The sequence below is a fragment of the Giraffa tippelskirchi genome, chromosome 3, assembly GCF_054371585.1.
Source record: "Giraffa tippelskirchi isolate mGirTip1 chromosome 3, T2T-mGirTip1v1.2.pri, whole genome shotgun sequence".
Lineage (NCBI taxonomy): Eukaryota > Metazoa > Chordata > Mammalia > Artiodactyla > Giraffidae > Giraffa > Giraffa tippelskirchi.
In genome coordinates this window covers 53,089,798-53,107,543 of record NC_137277.1, presented here as the reverse complement: position 1 = coordinate 53,107,543, position 17,746 = coordinate 53,089,798, and the positions used below count along the sequence as shown (strand labels likewise).

The 17,746-nt window shown below is 37.3% G+C and overlaps 1 protein-coding gene and 1 long non-coding RNA gene across 3 annotated transcripts in view; one reads left to right on the top strand and one right to left on the bottom strand.

Moving 5' to 3' along the window:
- The window catches only part of PPM1E (protein phosphatase, Mg2+/Mn2+ dependent 1E), a 205,354-nt gene that overhangs the window by 8,841 nt on the left and 178,767 nt on the right, over positions 1-17,746 (top strand). The gene's annotated exons all lie outside the window — the stretch shown is intronic.
- Positions 719-3,573, bottom strand: LOC145543499 (uncharacterized). The gene is made up of 2 exons (XR_014080747.1): positions 3,032-3,573; positions 719-1,080 (listed from the first exon to the last, which is right to left on the bottom strand). It is a non-coding gene; the product is annotated as an uncharacterized LOC145543499 (long non-coding RNA).

Sequence of the window (17,746 nt, the reverse complement as noted above, 5' to 3'; positions counted from 1 at the left end):
AAATCTTGCATGCTAGGCTTCGGCATTACGTAAACTAAGAACTTGCAGAATTTTCTTCAGCCATGCAATCAGAAGACATTTGCTTCTTGGCAGGAAAGCTATGACAAACCTAGACAGTGTGTTGAAAAGCAGAGACATTACTCAGCCAACAAAGGTCCATATAGTCAAGACTATGGTCTTCTCAGTGGTCACGTACAGTTGTGAGAACTGGACCATAAAGAAGGCAGAGCACCAAAGAATTGATGCCTTTGAACTGTGGTGCTGGAGAAGACTCCCGAGAGTCCCTTGAACAGCATGGAGATCAAACCAGTCAATCTTAAGGGAAATCAACCCTGATTACTCTTTGGAAGGACTGATGCTGCAACTGTAGTATTTTGGTCACCTGGTGCAAACAGGCGGCTCATTGGGAAAGTCCCTGATGCTGGGAAGGATTGAGGGCAGAAGAAGAGGGTGTCAGAGGATGAGATGGTTGGATGGCATCACTGATGCAATGGACATGAACTTGGGCAAACTTCTGGAGATGGTGAGGGACAGGGAGGCCTGGTGTGCTGCAGTCCATAGGGTCACAAAGAGTCAGACACGTCTGGGTGACTGAACAACAAAAACAACAATCCAAATATTTTACGATTTAAACATATGATGAACATTAAAATATTGAAATTGTTTTCAATTTTTATACCAAGTTTTCAAAATCCTGTTTATATTTTACACTTAAAGCATATCTCAATTGGAATATCACATTTAAAATACTTAGTAGCCACATGGGGCTAGTGGCTACCATATTGAGTGGCACAGGTTTAGACTTAATCACAGAAATTTGAATTCTATAAAACATATCTGACATTTAATTTCAAAGTCATATTTAAATAAGTGCTCGCTCCAGTCACCAAATTTATATTTATCTAGCCTTTGGAGTAATAACAAGCTAAATTTGTTTTTCTTAGATTTCTTTGTGTGACTATATACTCACACACCACACACACACACACACACACACACACACACACACACACACACACAGAGCTTTTATTTATTTGTTTATTTTGGCCACTCTGTACCATACACAGAATCTTAGTTCTGCTACCAGGGATTGAACCCATGCCCCCCTGCAGTGAAGTACAGAGTCTTCACCACTAGACCACCTGGGAAATTCGTAGAATGATATGATTTAGATTTAGATGATCAAATTGTTAATTTCTCCTCACATAGTTTATGGGGTGGTAGTTTTCTATTGCTCTGTAACATGCTACTGAAATTTAGTGACTTGAAACAACATCCATTTGTTATCTTACAGTTTTGTAGGTCAGAAGTCTGGGTATGTTCAGCTGGGTTCTCTGCTTAAGGTCTTCAGTCGAGGTAAGTCAAAGTGTTGGAGAAGCTGGACCCTTATCTAGAGACTCAGGGAAAGACTCCACTTCCTAGCCCATTCAGGTTAACAATCTAGATCTTTGTTGTAGATCTGAGGTTTCTGTTTCCTTGCTGGTTGTTAGGTTGGGGAAGGGCAGTCTTCCCTGGTGGCTCAGGCGGTAAAGAGTCTGTCTGCAATGCTGGAGACCTGGGTTCGATCCCTGGGTCGGGAAGATCCCCTGGAGAAGGAAATGGCAATCCACTCCAGTACTTTTGCCTGGAAAATCCCGTGGACAGAGGAGCCTGGTAGGCTACAGTGCATGGGGTTGCAAAGAGTCGGACACGACTGAGGGACTTTACTTTACTGATTATCTGTTGATAGAAGCCATCCACTTTCCTTCTCATTTGCCCTCCTTTGTCTTCATACCAGCAGTGTTACATCAAGTGTTTCCATGCTTCAATCTCTCTGGCTTCTCCTGCTGTCAGAGAAAGCTCTATGCTTGTAAGGGATCATTTGATTAGATCAGGCCCACCAAGATAATCTCCCTGTCTTAAGATCAATTTGCCATATAACATAGCACAATCACTGGAGTGATATCAAGTTAGTATTCACAGATTTTAGCAATTAGGTCAGGGCATCTTTGGAAGACCATTTCAGTATTTCTTTTGCTACAGTAGAGAAGCAAGATGGAAGAGCATTAATTATTTTGAGATCTTTTGATTTCACTTCTAAATGAAAGGAAAATACTTTTTGCCCATTTCTTTTTGTCTCTACTTGCACCAGTGTGGTCCAAACTTCCATCAACTCTTAGCAGCCCATAGCAACTCTCCTAACTGTGCTTTAATCACAGTGGTCTTGACTTTGTTCCCAGAAACTGCCATGTTTTGTCCTGCCTCAGAGACTCTGCACTTTTTTTTTCTTTGCCCAAGCAATTTTCCCCCTTCTCTCCAACTGTCCAGCCCAACCGTTAGGTCTTACCTAAAATGTATCTTCCTCATAGAGGTGTTTCTTTACCAGAGGTCTAAATTAAGTCTTGGTTTTTGGTTTCCATAGTATATTTTTGCTTTTTCTTTATATCCACTTATCATAATTTATACATATATATATTATTTGGTATCTCTGTCCAGACTGAGGGCAATAGATAAAGAATGCTTTGTTTACCTTTGTGTACCAGCACCTAGTACAGGTCCTGGCACATAGTAGGCACTCATTAAATATTTATTGAATAAATCAGTGAATCTTCAACTTTTTCTCTGCTCTGTCCAAGTTGTTTCCTTTCTAGATTTTTATAGGCCTATTCTCATTACCTTCTTTCTCTTTGTTATTATTTTCTTCCTTTCCTCTACTCTGAATGGTGAAGGAGCTTGGCTTCTATTTTATGTGGTTATTGGTATATGTTAACATTTTTATCTAGCTGCAGAAATATGTTTGCAGTTTTCATTACTGCAAACTGTGCAGTACAAAATGAAAAATTTTGTGAACTTGAGTATTCTTATGTAAATTCTTTGAGAATATTGTGAACAATGACAATTTTGAAGCAAAATAATACTTTATGGAGAGTCAGTGAAAGTTGCTTAGTTGTGTCCGACTCTTTGCGACCCCATGGACTATACTGTCCATGGATTTCTCCAGGCCAGAATACTGGACTGGGTAACCTTTCTTTTTCTAGGGGATCTTCCCAACCCGGGGATCGAACCCAGGTTTCCCACATTGCAGGTGGATTCTTTACCAGCTGAGCCCCAAGGAAAGCCCCTATGAAGAGTCATGAGCTAGTTAAAGGGCTTCCCAGGTGGCACAGTGGGAAAGGATCCTCCTGTCAATGCAGGAGACGCAAGAGACACGGGTTCTATCCCTGGGTCGGGAAGATCCCCTGGAGTAGGAAATGGCAACCCACTCCAGTATTCTCACCTGGAAAATTCTGTGGACAGAGGAGCCTGGTGGGCTACAGGCCATGGGGTCACAAAGAGTAAGACACGACTCAGTGCAAACGCACATTACATTACCTTCTTCAAGCTAGTTAAAAGGTTGAGATTGTTCTTAATTCCTTGTGCGAATTTTCACTTAAGATTTTACCTTCCAGTGTATAGCTCTGAGGAAAACTAGTTCGTTACTTCCTGTTTTAGTTTAAGTCATCAGAGAAAAAGAACCAAAAGACTTGAACACAGCACTGTAAATCAACTATGCTTAAGTAAAAAAAAAAAAAAAGAACCAAAAGACTAATCTGCTGAGTTAGAAATATCAAAGATAATTTTTTTCCTAGTGACTTGATTTCATAATGAATTATAAGATTCCTACAGAAGCATTACAGTTTTTGTCTTTTATGGTTTTGAATCTTTGACCTACTTTCTATGGAACCACAAGGCACAGTCTCTAATCTTTGATATTTATACAGTGATTTCTTATTCATATTTTTTCTACTTTGTGAATCTTAGAAACTAAAATAAAAACTAGTTTTTAGTAAGCTTGTTTTTTGAGAAGTGTATTGTGCTATATCCAGTTTTCATATTTGCATATAAAAACAAACAACAAAAAATGTAACGCTTTTAAATTTATATATATGGTATTTATAAAATTGTGTTTGAGGTATGTGATATATAAAATTCTTTCTTAGACTAAAAATCTAGAGGGCAAGAATCATGTTGTAAGCATGTTCTTTACTGAACCTAACAAGTTATGGTGTAAATATGAGAGGTGATGGTCATTAAATTTCAGGTTATCATGGATTTTACAATGGGAATGACCTCTGAAGTTTTGCAGTTTGATTTCTGGCAACACTGAATATTTATTAGTTCATATAGTCTTGGTTTAGGCAACTTATTAATAATCTCATATATTACTTAGAAAGAGACTTATTATTCACAGTTTGCTTACACACAATTGGAGGAACAATATTTTTAGTTTTTCAAGATCATATGGAAAGTTAACTGTGCATCTAAAAATAATTTTCAGGCTTTTAAAACAAATAAATACAACTTTGCGTTTAAATGCCCTTTACCAGTAGTCTCTAATCGTAAATATCTTTCTGTAAGACTTAGTTAACAGTGTAAACTTGCAGAGGTTTACACCTCTGTACCTGAAATAATAATTGTACAACTAGTAATAAGTAACAAAGTAAGTAAGTAGTAAGCTGCTCCTGTTTCTGTTATTGGTACTACATTTATTGAGAGCTTGTTCAGGCACTGCTTTATATTTAATAGTGCACTTAATCTTACAAAAAGTATTTGATGTTAGGTTCTGTTATTAGACCAATTTGCAGATGCCAAGGCCAAGGCACAGAAAACTGAAAGAACTCAAGTTTTTACTGTCAGTGGGTTCACTAGGACATGAACTCAGGCCGACTGACTTAAAGGGTTGTAGCTTTGACATTCATTTCATGGTTTTCATGCTATGTTACAAACGTGTGTCTATAGGGAAAATTCTCAATAAAGATGTAGTTCAGTTGTTTGAATTTTGAGCACCACCATTTCTGAGTTTAGGCTCTTGTTTCTTGCCTTGATTACTTTGGTAGCCTCCCAACTAATGTCCTGCCATTAGTCTCTTTCCCTCTAATCTAGGCTCCCTGAGTTTTCTGACATAATTGAATTCACGGCAGTTCTCTAAAGATACCAGATTATTTCTTGCCTCTCTGCCTTTGTAAATGCTGTTTCTTCCTCATGAAAATCACTTTCTTGGCTAACTTAATTTACTTTCTGAGGGAGAGAAGATGGTTGGATTTTTATTTTATCTTCAACCATGGCATCCTGTATTTACTAACTGTAAATAAAGAACATGCTAGGTTTTTGCACCAAATATTTTTCTAAACTCTTGCCTCTAATGAAAGATAAGGAAAAACTAAAAATTTGTGTTGCTTATTAAAAACACAATTTGAAACCAGAAACTCTTTAAATAATAGACTGAAAGAAGTTCACAACTTGGGATATAGCTCATAATAATGGCAAACAAGCAAACATCACTATTCACTCACTAAGGTGCCTGGAGATTTTTTTTTCTGTATTGTAGTTGTCTCATCCTGCAATGTGTTTCAATTTTTAAACTTTAGTATTAATTGTTGAAGTAGCCAAAGGCACCTCTTTTCATGCCTAATATCATAACTATCTACTCAACATAGTGTTTCTTGGAAAGAAATCCTTTCAAAAAATTTTAAGTATAAACAGTAGTATTTTTTGTTCAGTTAATTTGCAGTGTATATTAATGTCATATATTCAGTATATGGTCTTTTGCTGCTAAGTCGCTTCAGTTGTGTCCGACTCTGTGCGACCCCATAGACGGCAGCCCACCAGGCTCCGCCGTCCCTGGGATTCTCCAGGCAAGAATACTGGAGTGAGTTGCCGTTTCCTTCTCCAGTGCGTGAAAGGGAAAAGTGAAAGTGAAGTTGCTCAGTCGTGTCTGACCCTTAGCGACCCCATGGACTGCAGCCTACCAGGCTCCTCCGTCCATGGGATTTTCCAGGCAAGAGTACTGGAGTGGGGTGCCATTGCCTTCTCCACTCTGAAGTATATACCCACAAGAATTGAAAGCAGCAGCTGCTGCTGCTGCTGCTAAGTCGCTTCAGTCGTGTCTGACACTATGCGACCCTATGGACAGCAGCCCACCAGGCTCCTCTGTCCACAGGACTCTCTAGGCAAGAATACTGGAGTGGGTTGCCATTTCCTTCTCCAATATGGTCTTTTAGAAGCCTGTAAAATACATACTGGTCATTAATAAGCAGTAGATGATAAATTAACATAAAGCTGTGATCTCTTGTATTCTAGAACTGTTCTAGAGTCATTATGGTTGTAAACCATTATTTCTTTGCATAATGCACTCAAGAATGGTTCAAAGACACGAATGGCTTATCCTTCAGAATCAGGATTTCATTTTAAGATTTTTTTTTTGTACGCAGTGCTTTATTTTTGGCTGTGCTGGGTCTTTGTTGCTGCACGTGGGCTTTTTCTAGTTGTGGCAAGTAGGGGCTACTCTCTAGTTGCGGTGCACGGGCTTCTCATTTCAGTGGCTTCTCTTGTGAAGAACCGGCTCTAGGCACAGAGGCTCAGTGGTTGCGAGTTGTTGGCTCGAGGGCACGCTAGCGTCTCGCAGGCCCTAGAAGGTGCAGGCTTCAGTATCTTACCATGTGCAAAGCATTGTGCTAGATGCTGCTTATACAGAAATGAAATACGTGTTCGTTTCCTCGAGAAGTGTGTGGTTTAGAGGAAAAGCCAGACAAGTTAACCAGCAAGTATAGTTAACAATAAAAATTATTATTAACTCTGTTATGTTTGAGGTGATACACTAAGCACGTTGCATTGTTATTTTCTATTTTTAAATCAAGAAATTAATGTTTAGCAAGATTAGTTAACTTACCTAAGGTCACAGAGGAAGCGGTGGAATCAGAATTTGAATTCGGATGTGCCTGACTCCAAAGGTTTTTATCTTGCTGTCTGTACTGGAGAGTAGAGACACAGTGATGCAGAGGATTTTATGGGGACTGTAAGGTGGATGTGCCAATGTAGGCTATTAGATTCTGGAAGAAGATGCTTAGATTCAAGTTTAGAAGACTAAATAGGAATTAGCCAAGAAGAGGAGGGAGCTGAAAAGCATTCCAGCAGAGAGATTACCTTGTGCAGAGGCGTGGAGATGAGAAAGCGTAGCCCAGTTGGGACTTGTCTGATAAGCCCTTATTTTTCTGAATAAAGGGGGGTAAACCTGCAAGAAAAACTGGATAAATAACCCCTAAATCATTCATTCATTCATTCATTTATTCAGTCAATATTGGGCATTGTAGACTCTGTATTCACTGCATCTCTGGGATGATACTGAACTTTTTAAAACTACAAGTCGTAGAAATACCAGTAATGTTAAAATGCCACATAATCAGGAAACAGAAAAACCTTATGCTTTTTCTTCTGTCCTCTAATTATTTTTTTTTTTTTGGCTTTTAGAACAATGGCTTCTAAAGTATAAAATCTCCCTCTTTTCTGATCATTTCTCTCATCATGCTGCCTGATGCCAACCTGTGTGAAAATTTTAGAACTGAAGACTGCCTAAAGTGTTCTCAGTTGACCTATGCTTAAATTCTGTTTACTGCCTAAAGATTTATGAAAGGTTAAGTATGCTTCTCTGTGTCAGTATCCACTGTATGAGCTTATCTTTCAGAGGATAAATGTACTAAAAGTATAAAACAGATCCTTTCAAGGACATGTTTGGAGAGAGAGAAGCACGTCAAGCTGCTGGGTGGAGATACAGGACAACACGAGACCATGACCCAGATTATACATCAAGACATAAAATCTAGGAGGTAGGGAATGGTTTTTCTGAGTTTGAAGGAATGATGTTTATCAGTAGACATATTTATTGTTCAGTGATATGATTGATTATTAGTTTTCTCTATCTTTAAAATCTGAAGAGACAAGTTTCAACACTCATTTCAAATGCTGTCTTCTAGTAGAATTTCCCTGAGGTCAGCTAGAAGTAATTATTCCCTCTCTTGAAGTCCCCAGCATTTTATCTGTATCTTTTTAAAAACATCCAATAATTCTTGCATTTTTATAATGTTATTTATATGCATGTCTTATCTCCTCTATTAAACTGTGCATACCTTTCTTGCAGCAAAATTCATATTTGATCCCCGGCACTAAGCTTTGTACATATTAGACAATGAGCTAACATTTAATGAATTAAAGCAAAGCATCCCTATCAAAAACTAAATCATGCAGGCAGTGTTTCTTTTTTCAGTCACACAGTGTGGCTGGCGGGATCTTGGTTCCCCAACGAGGCATTGAACCTGTGCTCCCTGTAGTGGAAGCATGGAGTCCTAACCACTGGACCACCGGGGAAGTCCCAGGGCAGTGTTTCTTAAAGTGCTGGACTTGAATCCCTTACTTTAGAATCATCTGGAATGTTTTATTCAAAATGAAAGTTCCTATACTCCTGCCCACACCTACTGAATAAGAATTTCTGTGGTTTCCAGGAATCTCGTGAGTAAAAACACTAGATAATTATGGTGTACACTAAAGTTTGAGAACCTGCTGCCTTAGGGAGAATGTAAGAATCCAAATTAAAATTGAGTTTACATTAAATTACAGATGTACTCAATGTCAACAATAATAAAGTATAAACCATAACAGAAAAGACTTTAAAAAAGAAGGTATATATAACTGAGTCACTGCTGTACAGCAGAGATTGGCACAACACTGTAAATCAACTATACTTCAATAAAAAATAAATAAAAAAGTAACATTTTGTAGGTAGCATGTAAAATGAAAATATAAGAAGAAAAAAATGAATAGAAAAGTATTTTCAGTGCAGTTTTTCTGTATGTCAGGAAAGATCAGTGTTCAGTATTCTAGAACTTTAAGTCTTAAACAGCATGTTTAAATGTAAATAATTTAAAATATTGATGCTCATTTTCTATAAATGCATTTGAAGTAAAACACCATAGTTTTATAACTAAAGATGAAGAAAAGATGCTTTGAACATTCTTAATGACACATTCTTGTATTGCTGTATGCATAGATGTCTTTTAGGGCATAATTTCTTATAAGATAGTTTGTGACTTATGGTTTTATTGTAAGATGTAGGAGACTTCCCTGGTGGTCCAGTGGCTGAGACTGTGAACTCACAATGCAGGAGGCCTAGATCTCTGGTCAGGGAACTAGGTCCCACATGCTACAATTAAGACATGGTACAACTAAATAAATACCTAAATAAAGTATTTTTTTAATAAAATGAAATATGTGTAAACATTTATTCATTGAGTACTTACTGAAAATTTGCTGTGTACTAAGCAAATAGGAAAAGGAGTACATCAAGGCTGTATATTATCACCCTGCTTATTTAACTTATATGCAGAGTACATCATGAGAAACGCTGGGCTGGAGGAAGCACAAGCTGGAATCAAGATTGCCGGGAGAAATATCAATAACCTCAGATATGCAGATGACACCACCCTTATGGCAGAAAGTGAAGAAGCACTAAAGAGCCTCTTGATGAAAGTGAAAGAGGAGAGTGAAAAAGTTGGCTTAAAGCTCAACATTCAGAAAACTAAGATCATGGCATCTGGTCCCATCACTTCATGGCAAATACATGGGGAAACAGTAGCTGACTTTATTTTTCTGGGCTCCAAAATCACTGCAAATGGTGACTGGAGCCATGAAATTAAAAGACGCTTACTCCTTGGAAGGAAAGTTATGACCAATCTAGACAGCATATTGAAAAGCATAGACATTACTTTGTCAACAAAGGTCCGTCTAGTCAAGGCTATGGTTTTTCCAGTGGTCATGTATGGATGTGAGAGTTGGACTGTAAAGAAAGCTGAGCGCTGAAGAATTGATGCTTTTGAACTGTGGTGTTGGAGAAGACTCTTGAGAGCCCCTTGGACTGCAAGGAGATCCAGCCAGTCCATCCTAAAGGAGATCAGTCCTGCATGTTCATTGGAAGGTCTGATGTTGAAGCTGAAACTCCAATACTTTGGCCACTTGATGCAGAGAGCTGACTCATTGGAAAAGACCCTAATGCTGGGAAGGATTGGGGGCAGGAGGAGAAGGGGACGACAGAGGATGAGATGGCTGGATGACATCACCGACTCAATGGACTTGGGTTTGGGTGGACTCCGGGAATGGGTGATGGACAGGGAGGCCTGGCGTGCTGCGGTTCATGGGGTCACAAAGAGTCGGACATGACTAAGCGACTGAACTGAACTGAAGCATTCAGTGGGGCTTCCCAGGTGGTGCTAATGGTAAAGAACCCACCTGTTAATGCAGGACAGGTAAGAGACCTGGGTTCAGTCCCTGAGTCAGGAAGATCCCTTGGAGGAAGGCATGGCAACCTACTCTAGTACTCTTGTCTGGAGAATCCCATGGACAGAGGAGCCTGGCGGGCTATAGTCCATGGGATCGCAAAGAGTCGGACACAACTGAAGCGACTTATCTCACACACAAGCATTAAGTATTCTAGGTATTGAGGATAGGATGGTGTGTAAAACAAAGTCCCTGCCTTTAGGGAGCTTAAATTCTAGTAGGAAATTCTACGTAAAATAGGTAAATACAGAATAACCTCCTTGTAATAGTAAGTTAAAGTTCTGTTTATTTGACAAATAGGACATTATCATTCTTCCTACAGTTATTGAATGCCTTGTGTACTCTCTAATGGTACTTGTTAGGTACCCCTCTTGACTATGTTTGACTCCTCCTAGCCATCAGGTAAAATGATAAGTTAGTAGCACAACCAGATCTTTAATTTGTATTTTTAAAAACTTAAATATTTAAAGTAAGGTTCATACTGGTTTCAAACTTAAAGAACAATATTTTGTTCATAAAATGTTCTTTTTCTTCTGTTAATTGTAAAGCAGTAGTTACTAAAGGTAGTGAATTCTGATTTTTTCCTGTTTTTTTTAATATATAATTTTTAAAATATGCTTGTTACATCCCTCCAAACTGATTTTGCATCTCAGTAATACCCAGCAGCCTACAGTTGGAAAAGTATAGTTCTCTTGTATGAGGATTCTGTAATTCAAGTATGCCCCTTTTGTTGGACAAATTTGGTTCTTTCCATTTTTTTTTGGCTCTTATTTGTAAGTTCTTAAAAGTGTGTATGAACATATTTACCAATGTAATTCATACTGGTTATAATTCATTGTTGTTAAAGTATTAAACTATGCATCTCCTTTATCAGTTTGATATATATCCTTGCAGATTTTCCTCTTTTTTTCATGCAAAGGTGAGATACACTGTCCAATTATTAAAATTATTTTTCTGGTCCTCAGTAGGGTTTAATAACTTGCCTTACATTGGTACTGGGCAGGGGCATTTTGTGTTTTTGTTAATTTTTTCCTCCAGCTTTACTAGGGTACAATTAACACATAATACTGATAGTTTAGGTTGTACAAAGTGTAAAGGGACAGATTTTTCAATCCATTCACTCTCTATATCAATCTCTATGTCAATCTCACTTTTTTTCCCTTAAACAAAAATGAGGTTAAAATATTCTAACATCTTTAAAATTTTTTAATGAATGCTTCATGGATATCTTTTCATATCAATATGTAAAAAGTTATGTCATTATAGGTGGATCATAATCTAACTTTTCTACTTTTTAAAAAAACTTATTTTTGGGTGCATTGGCTGTTCGTTGCTACACGAGATCTTTCTCTAGTTGTGGTGAGCAGAGATGACTCCCTTGTTGCGGTGCATGGGCTTGTCATTGTGGTGGCTTCTCTTGCTGCAGAGCACAGATTCTAGGTGCTTGGGCTTTAGTTGTTGTGGCTCATGGGCTTAGTTGCTCTGAGACATGTGAGATCTTCCCAGGCCTGGGGTCAAACCTGTGTCCCCTGTATTGGCAGGTGGATTCTTAACCACTGACCACCAGAGAAGTCCTAACTTTTCCATTGTTAATGTTTTTTTTTTTTGGCCACTCCAAGCAGCTTTTGGGATCTTAGTTTCCCAACCAGGAATAGGACCCAGGGCTCTGGCAGTGAAAGCACAGAGTCCTAACCACTGGACTGTCAGGGAGTTCCCAGTTTGTACTACCTTTAATAGTATATGAGGGAAAAGATTTCCCCATGGTGTTAACATCAGATATTTTCAACCTGGATTTTTGCCAGTCTGATGAGAAAAAAAGTCTCTTTTTAAATTTGAGTGTATTGGATAAGCATCTTTTCATATGCTTATTGGTGATTTATGTGTCAGAAAATGCTTGTTTATATCCTTTGTGGATTTTTATATTTATCTTTATTACTGATTTGTAGGAAATCTTTATATATTATGGTTATTAACCTCTTGAGTGTTATATATTGCAAATGGCTTCTCGCAGTCTATAAATTATCTTTGAAACTTCATTGTGGAATCTTTTTCTATATAGAAGTTTAACTTTTAGTCCTTGATTGAATCAGCTATTTTTTTTTTTTTTTCATTATGGATTCTGGGATTTGTGTCATATTTTAAAGGATGCAATTGACCTTTTCCACTTATTTTTTTATATTTATCCTCTGTACTTATAACTCTCATTGCTTATTCATTGAGAATTTTTGTATTTGATACTATTTGGTTGCTTAAAATTGATATAATTATTACCAAATAATTCTTACAATTAGGAAGATTGATTTCTTTTTTGTGACTTTAAAATTTATTTTTTAAGTTTTTTCTTTTTAAAATTTTATTTATTTCCTTTTAACTTTTTTGGTTGTACTGCATGGCATGGGGGATCTTATTTCCCTGAACAGGCATCGAATCCACACCCTCTGCATTGGAAGCTCAGAGTCTTAACCACTGGACCACGAAGGCAGTCTCTCCCAATTAGTGAGTTTCTGAAGGGAGTTCTAATTTTGTTAAAATGCTTGAATTGATGGTAAATATGATTGGTTTGAGCATGAATCTAAACTTTATAAGGAGTTGGTATAAGGGTAGGTATTTTTTGGATAGAAAAACATTTAATGAAAAATGTAGATTTCTCCACAGGCTTCATGATCAGTCAAGTTCATTTGAAACATAACAGTAAGTATTTGACAAATGTTGCCTTGCTGACATTTTCTCTCTTAGAATGTAAGGGAAGAATATTTATATATGTATATAAGAAAAAATTCTTGAAAGATATACACCAAATTATTAGGAATGATTTTCTCTGGATGGAAAGATTTCAGATGTATTTAATTTTTTTCTACTTAGATTATGTTTTGTATTTTTATCACCAAAAATGTTATTTGCTTAGTAAAAATAATATGGAGGAGATAAAAGAATGCAATGAAGGATACTGCTGCTAGGTATGTATTTGCAGACAATATGGAAGAATTGTCTGCAAATAGGATAGGAATGAAAGAAACCTTTGAAGACAATATGACAGTATCATTATATAGTTTGTTATAACTGGGGGAGAGAATTCTGCAAGTGGCCACATGTATACATACACTAGATTGTAGGAAGAAAACGTTAGAACAGTAAAATCATGATGTTATGACATGAGACTCGGAAAGTTAGGAAGAACACAAAAATGATCAATTGTACAGTTACACAGTTACAGATTATAACAGTGTTTTAAAAGGCGGAAGCAAATAAAACTACTTTGACTCCACTTGGAACAATCTTAGCTCAGGTTTTAAAAGGATATTTGTAGAAGATGAATATATAAACATGACACAAACATTTAAGTGTGTCAGAAAAGCTGAAATCCAAAAATCACAGATGTGGGGAATGTGCTAGAGATAATTTTTAAATCTTGCAATTATATTCAAGGTCCAGCAGATCTTGCAGTTATATTCAAGGACCAACAAAGGTCTGTCTAGTCAAAGCTATGGTTTTCCTAGTAGTCATGTATGGATGTGAGAGTTGGACTATAAAGAAAGTTGAGCGCAAAAGAGTTGATGCTTTTGAACTGTGGTCTTGGAGAAGACTCTTGAGAGTCCCTTGGACTGCAAGGAGATCCAACTAGTCCATCATAAAGGAAATAAGTCCTGAACATTGGAAGGACTGATGCTGAAGCTGAAATTCCAGTACTTTGGCCACCTGATGTGATGAATTGACTCATTGGAAAAGACCCTGATGCTGGGAAAGATTGAAGGTGGGAGGAGAAGGGGACAACAGAGGATGAGATGGTTGGATGACATCATCGACTCGATGGACATGAGTTTGAGTAAGCTCTGGGAGTTGGTGATGGACAGGGAAGCCTGCCGTGCTGCAGTCCATGGGTCGCAAAGAGTTGGACACAACTGAGCAACTGAACTGAACTGAGTTACATTCAAAAATAATAATAAGGAAGATACATGTCAATTTAATATATATATTTTAAAATGTCAATTGTGAAGGCTTTAGCTTTTTTTTTTTTTTTTTTGGCTACACTGGGTCTTCATTGTTGGGTGTGTGCTTTCTCTCGTTGTGGTGAGCAGTGGCTACTCTAGTAGTGGTGCATGAGCTTCTAATTATGGTGGCTTCTCCTGTTGTGGCTTGAGGACTGCAGAGCACAGGCTCAGTGGTTATGGTGCTGGGCTTAGTTGCCCTGTGGTATGTGTAATCATCCCAGGCCAGGAATCAAACCTGTGTCTCTTGCATTGCAAGATATATTCTTAGCTACTGGACCACCAAGGAAGTCTTATGCCTACTTAATGTTAACAGCTCTTATTTGGTTTCCCTATTTTCTCTCAAGGAGAACAATCTTTATGCTGTAACAACAACAAAAAAATTACCTAGTAAAAGAAGAATTAAAGTCCAGTATAGGTAAAATTAATTAAAGAAGTATCTAACTCCTCAATATGACTTTGTTCTGTAACCTGAACTAGTTACAGGTTAGTTACTAGTTACATCTGAGGATGTTGTGAGAACTTGTAGGTGAGAAAGCTAAAGTTTGGGGAATTATGGGAAAAGGAAGAATGGAAGTGAGCAGCAGATAAGGACATTGATGCGTGTTGATCAAATTCAGAAGTGACACAAAACTTGATGAACTTTTATGTAAGAAATGAAAATAATTTATAAGTGCTTAGAAAATAACAGGCTGTCTTGAGAGATAATAGTTTGTATGTGTAGTGTTTGAACAAGGTTAGTTTACTATCCAGGTAAAGGTGATACAGAGGATATTAAAATTCAAAAGACTTTTGAATGTATTGATTTTGCATTTTCACAAGTTATTAACCATTTGAATATATTCCTTGGAGAAATATCTACTCAAACCTTTTACTATTTTTTACTTGGGTTATTTGTCATTTATTATTGAGTTATAAGTTTTTTTATGTATTAAGTCCCTCTCTTATCGATATATGATTTGTAAATATTTTCTCCTATTCTGTCAGTGTTTCACCTTCTTGATGGTATCATTTGCAGCACAAAAGTTTGAAACTTTTTATATAGTCCAATTTACATACATTCAAGCATCCATGTATGTGTGCTTAGTTGTGTCCGACTCTTTGCGACCCCATGTATGCAAAGGATCCTCTGTCCATGGGATTTCCCAGGCAAGAATCCTGGAGTGGGTTTCCATTTCCTACTCCAGGGGATCTTCCTGACCCAGGATTGAGCTGGGTCTCCTGCACTGGCAGGCGGATTCTTTACTATTGTGCCATCTGGGAAGCCCACATGCAGGCATACCTTGGAGATACTGCAGGTTTGGTTCCAGACCACCGCAATAAAGCACTTATTTCAGTAAAGCAAGTCACATGAATTTTTTGGTTTCCAATGCATATGAAAGTTACATTTATACTTAATTGTGCTCTGTAAGCAATAGCATTATGTCTAAAAACAGTGTACCTACATTAATTAAAATCCTTTATTGCTAAAAAAAATGCTAACCATCATATGAGCCTTCAGTGATACTTAATCTTTTTGCTTATGGAGGGTCTTGTCTTGATGTTGATGGCTGTTGACTGGCCAACTGGTGGTTGCTGAAAATTGGGATGGCTGTGGCAATTTTTAAAAATAAAACAGCAATGAAGTTTACCACATCAATTGGAAGTTTTTTTCAAATGTGGAATCATTCTTCTCAAACCTTGACACTGCTTTATCAACTAGTTTATGTAATATTCTAAATCTTTACTTGTCATTTCAACAATCTTCACAACATCTTCACCAGGAGTAATTTCTGTTTCAAGAAACCACTTTCTTTACACATCTGTAAGAAGCAACTCTTCATCCATTAAAGTTTTATCGTGAGATTACAGTAATTGAATGACATCTTCAGACTCTACTTCTAATCTAGTTCTCTTGCTCTTTCCACCACATCTGCAGTTATTTCCTTCATTAGAGTCTTGAACCTCTCAAAGTCATCCATGAGGGTTGGAATCAAGTTTTTCCATGTTGATATTTAATGTTGATATTTTGATCAATGTCAAGTTTTTAATGTTGCTATTTTGATCTCTTCCCATGAATCACAAATGTTCTTTGTGATTGACAGATCCTTTCCAGAAGGTTTTCAGTTTACTTTGCTCAGATCTATCAGAAGCATCGCTGTCTATAGCAACTATAGCCTTAAGAAATGTATTTCTTATACTAAGACTTGAAAGTCAAAATTACTCCTTGATTTGTGGGCTGCAGAATAGATGTGTGTTAGCAGGCATGAGAATAACATTAATCTTGTACATCTCCATCAGAGCTCTTGGGTGACCAGGTACATTGTCAAAGAGCAGTAATATTTTGAAAGGAACCTTTTTTTCTGAGCAGTAGATCCCAACAGTGGGCTTAAAATATTCAGTAACCCACGTTGTAAACAGATACGCAGTCATCCAGGCTTTGTTGTTCTATCTATAGAGCACAGGCAGGTTAGACTTAGCCTAATTCTTAAGGGCCCTAGGATTTTAAAGGCTGCTGCAAAGTTATTGATTGGCCTAATTTCAATATTCTCATGTCTCAGAGCATTAAGAGGCCTAAGGAGAGGAAGGGGGGGGCAGCCAATTGGTGGAGCAGTCAGAAAAACGCACTTATGTTTCTCCTAAGCATTTTATAGTTTTAGCTCTTACATTTACTTCTGTGATCTATTTTGAGTTATTTTTTGTGTCTGGTAGGGATAAGGGTCCAGCTTTGTTCTTTTGCATGTGGAGATCCAGTTGTCTGTCCTAGCACCATTTGTTGAAAAACTACTCTCTTCCCCATTGAATTGTCTAACACTCAAATTTCTAAATAATATAACTTTTATTTTTAATAAGAAATATAATAACTATGCAAGATGGGAGAGAATTAATGCATAATTCTACTACCCTTGCAAAACTTCACTATTTTGTGTATTCCCTTCTAGTCCCCACCTCATAAACATACATTTTATATAGTTGCAATCATAATATACTAATTATATTAATATGTTTTGTCTTTTTCACTTAATATATGTGATACATGCTTTACATATTGCTATATAGATTTCTAAATTTTTTGTTGTTGTTGCCCAAATGTTCCATCTGTAGGCTATCCATAATTTAATAAATCAGTCCCTTATTTTAGATACTTGGGTTTACTCTAATTTTTTATTATTTAAATAACATTGTAATTATAATCTTTGTGTATAACCTATTAACCTACCATTGGATAATTTCCTTAGATAATCTTCTGTAAGGATTTCTTTCAACGTATATTGAAAACCAACTAGAGACTAGCTATATAATTTTGAATTGGGAAATCCTGGGTTATGTGTGTTGTAATTGTTGGCTCATTTAATAAGGGTTTCCCTGGTGGCTCAGATAGTAAAGCCTCTGCCTGCAACACAGAAGACCCGGGTTTGATCCCTGGGTCAGGAAGATCCCCTGGAGAAGGAGCTGGCAACCCACTCCAGTACTCTTGCCTGGAAAATCTATGGACGGAGGAGCCTGGTAGGCTACAGTCCATGAGGTCGCAAAGAGTCGGACCCCACTGAGGGACTTCACTTTCACTTTAATATAATAATAGTGACTGATATCTCTGTGACTCAGGTGATGTGCTGAATAGTTTGTGTAGTTGTATTTAATTATCCTACAAATTCTAT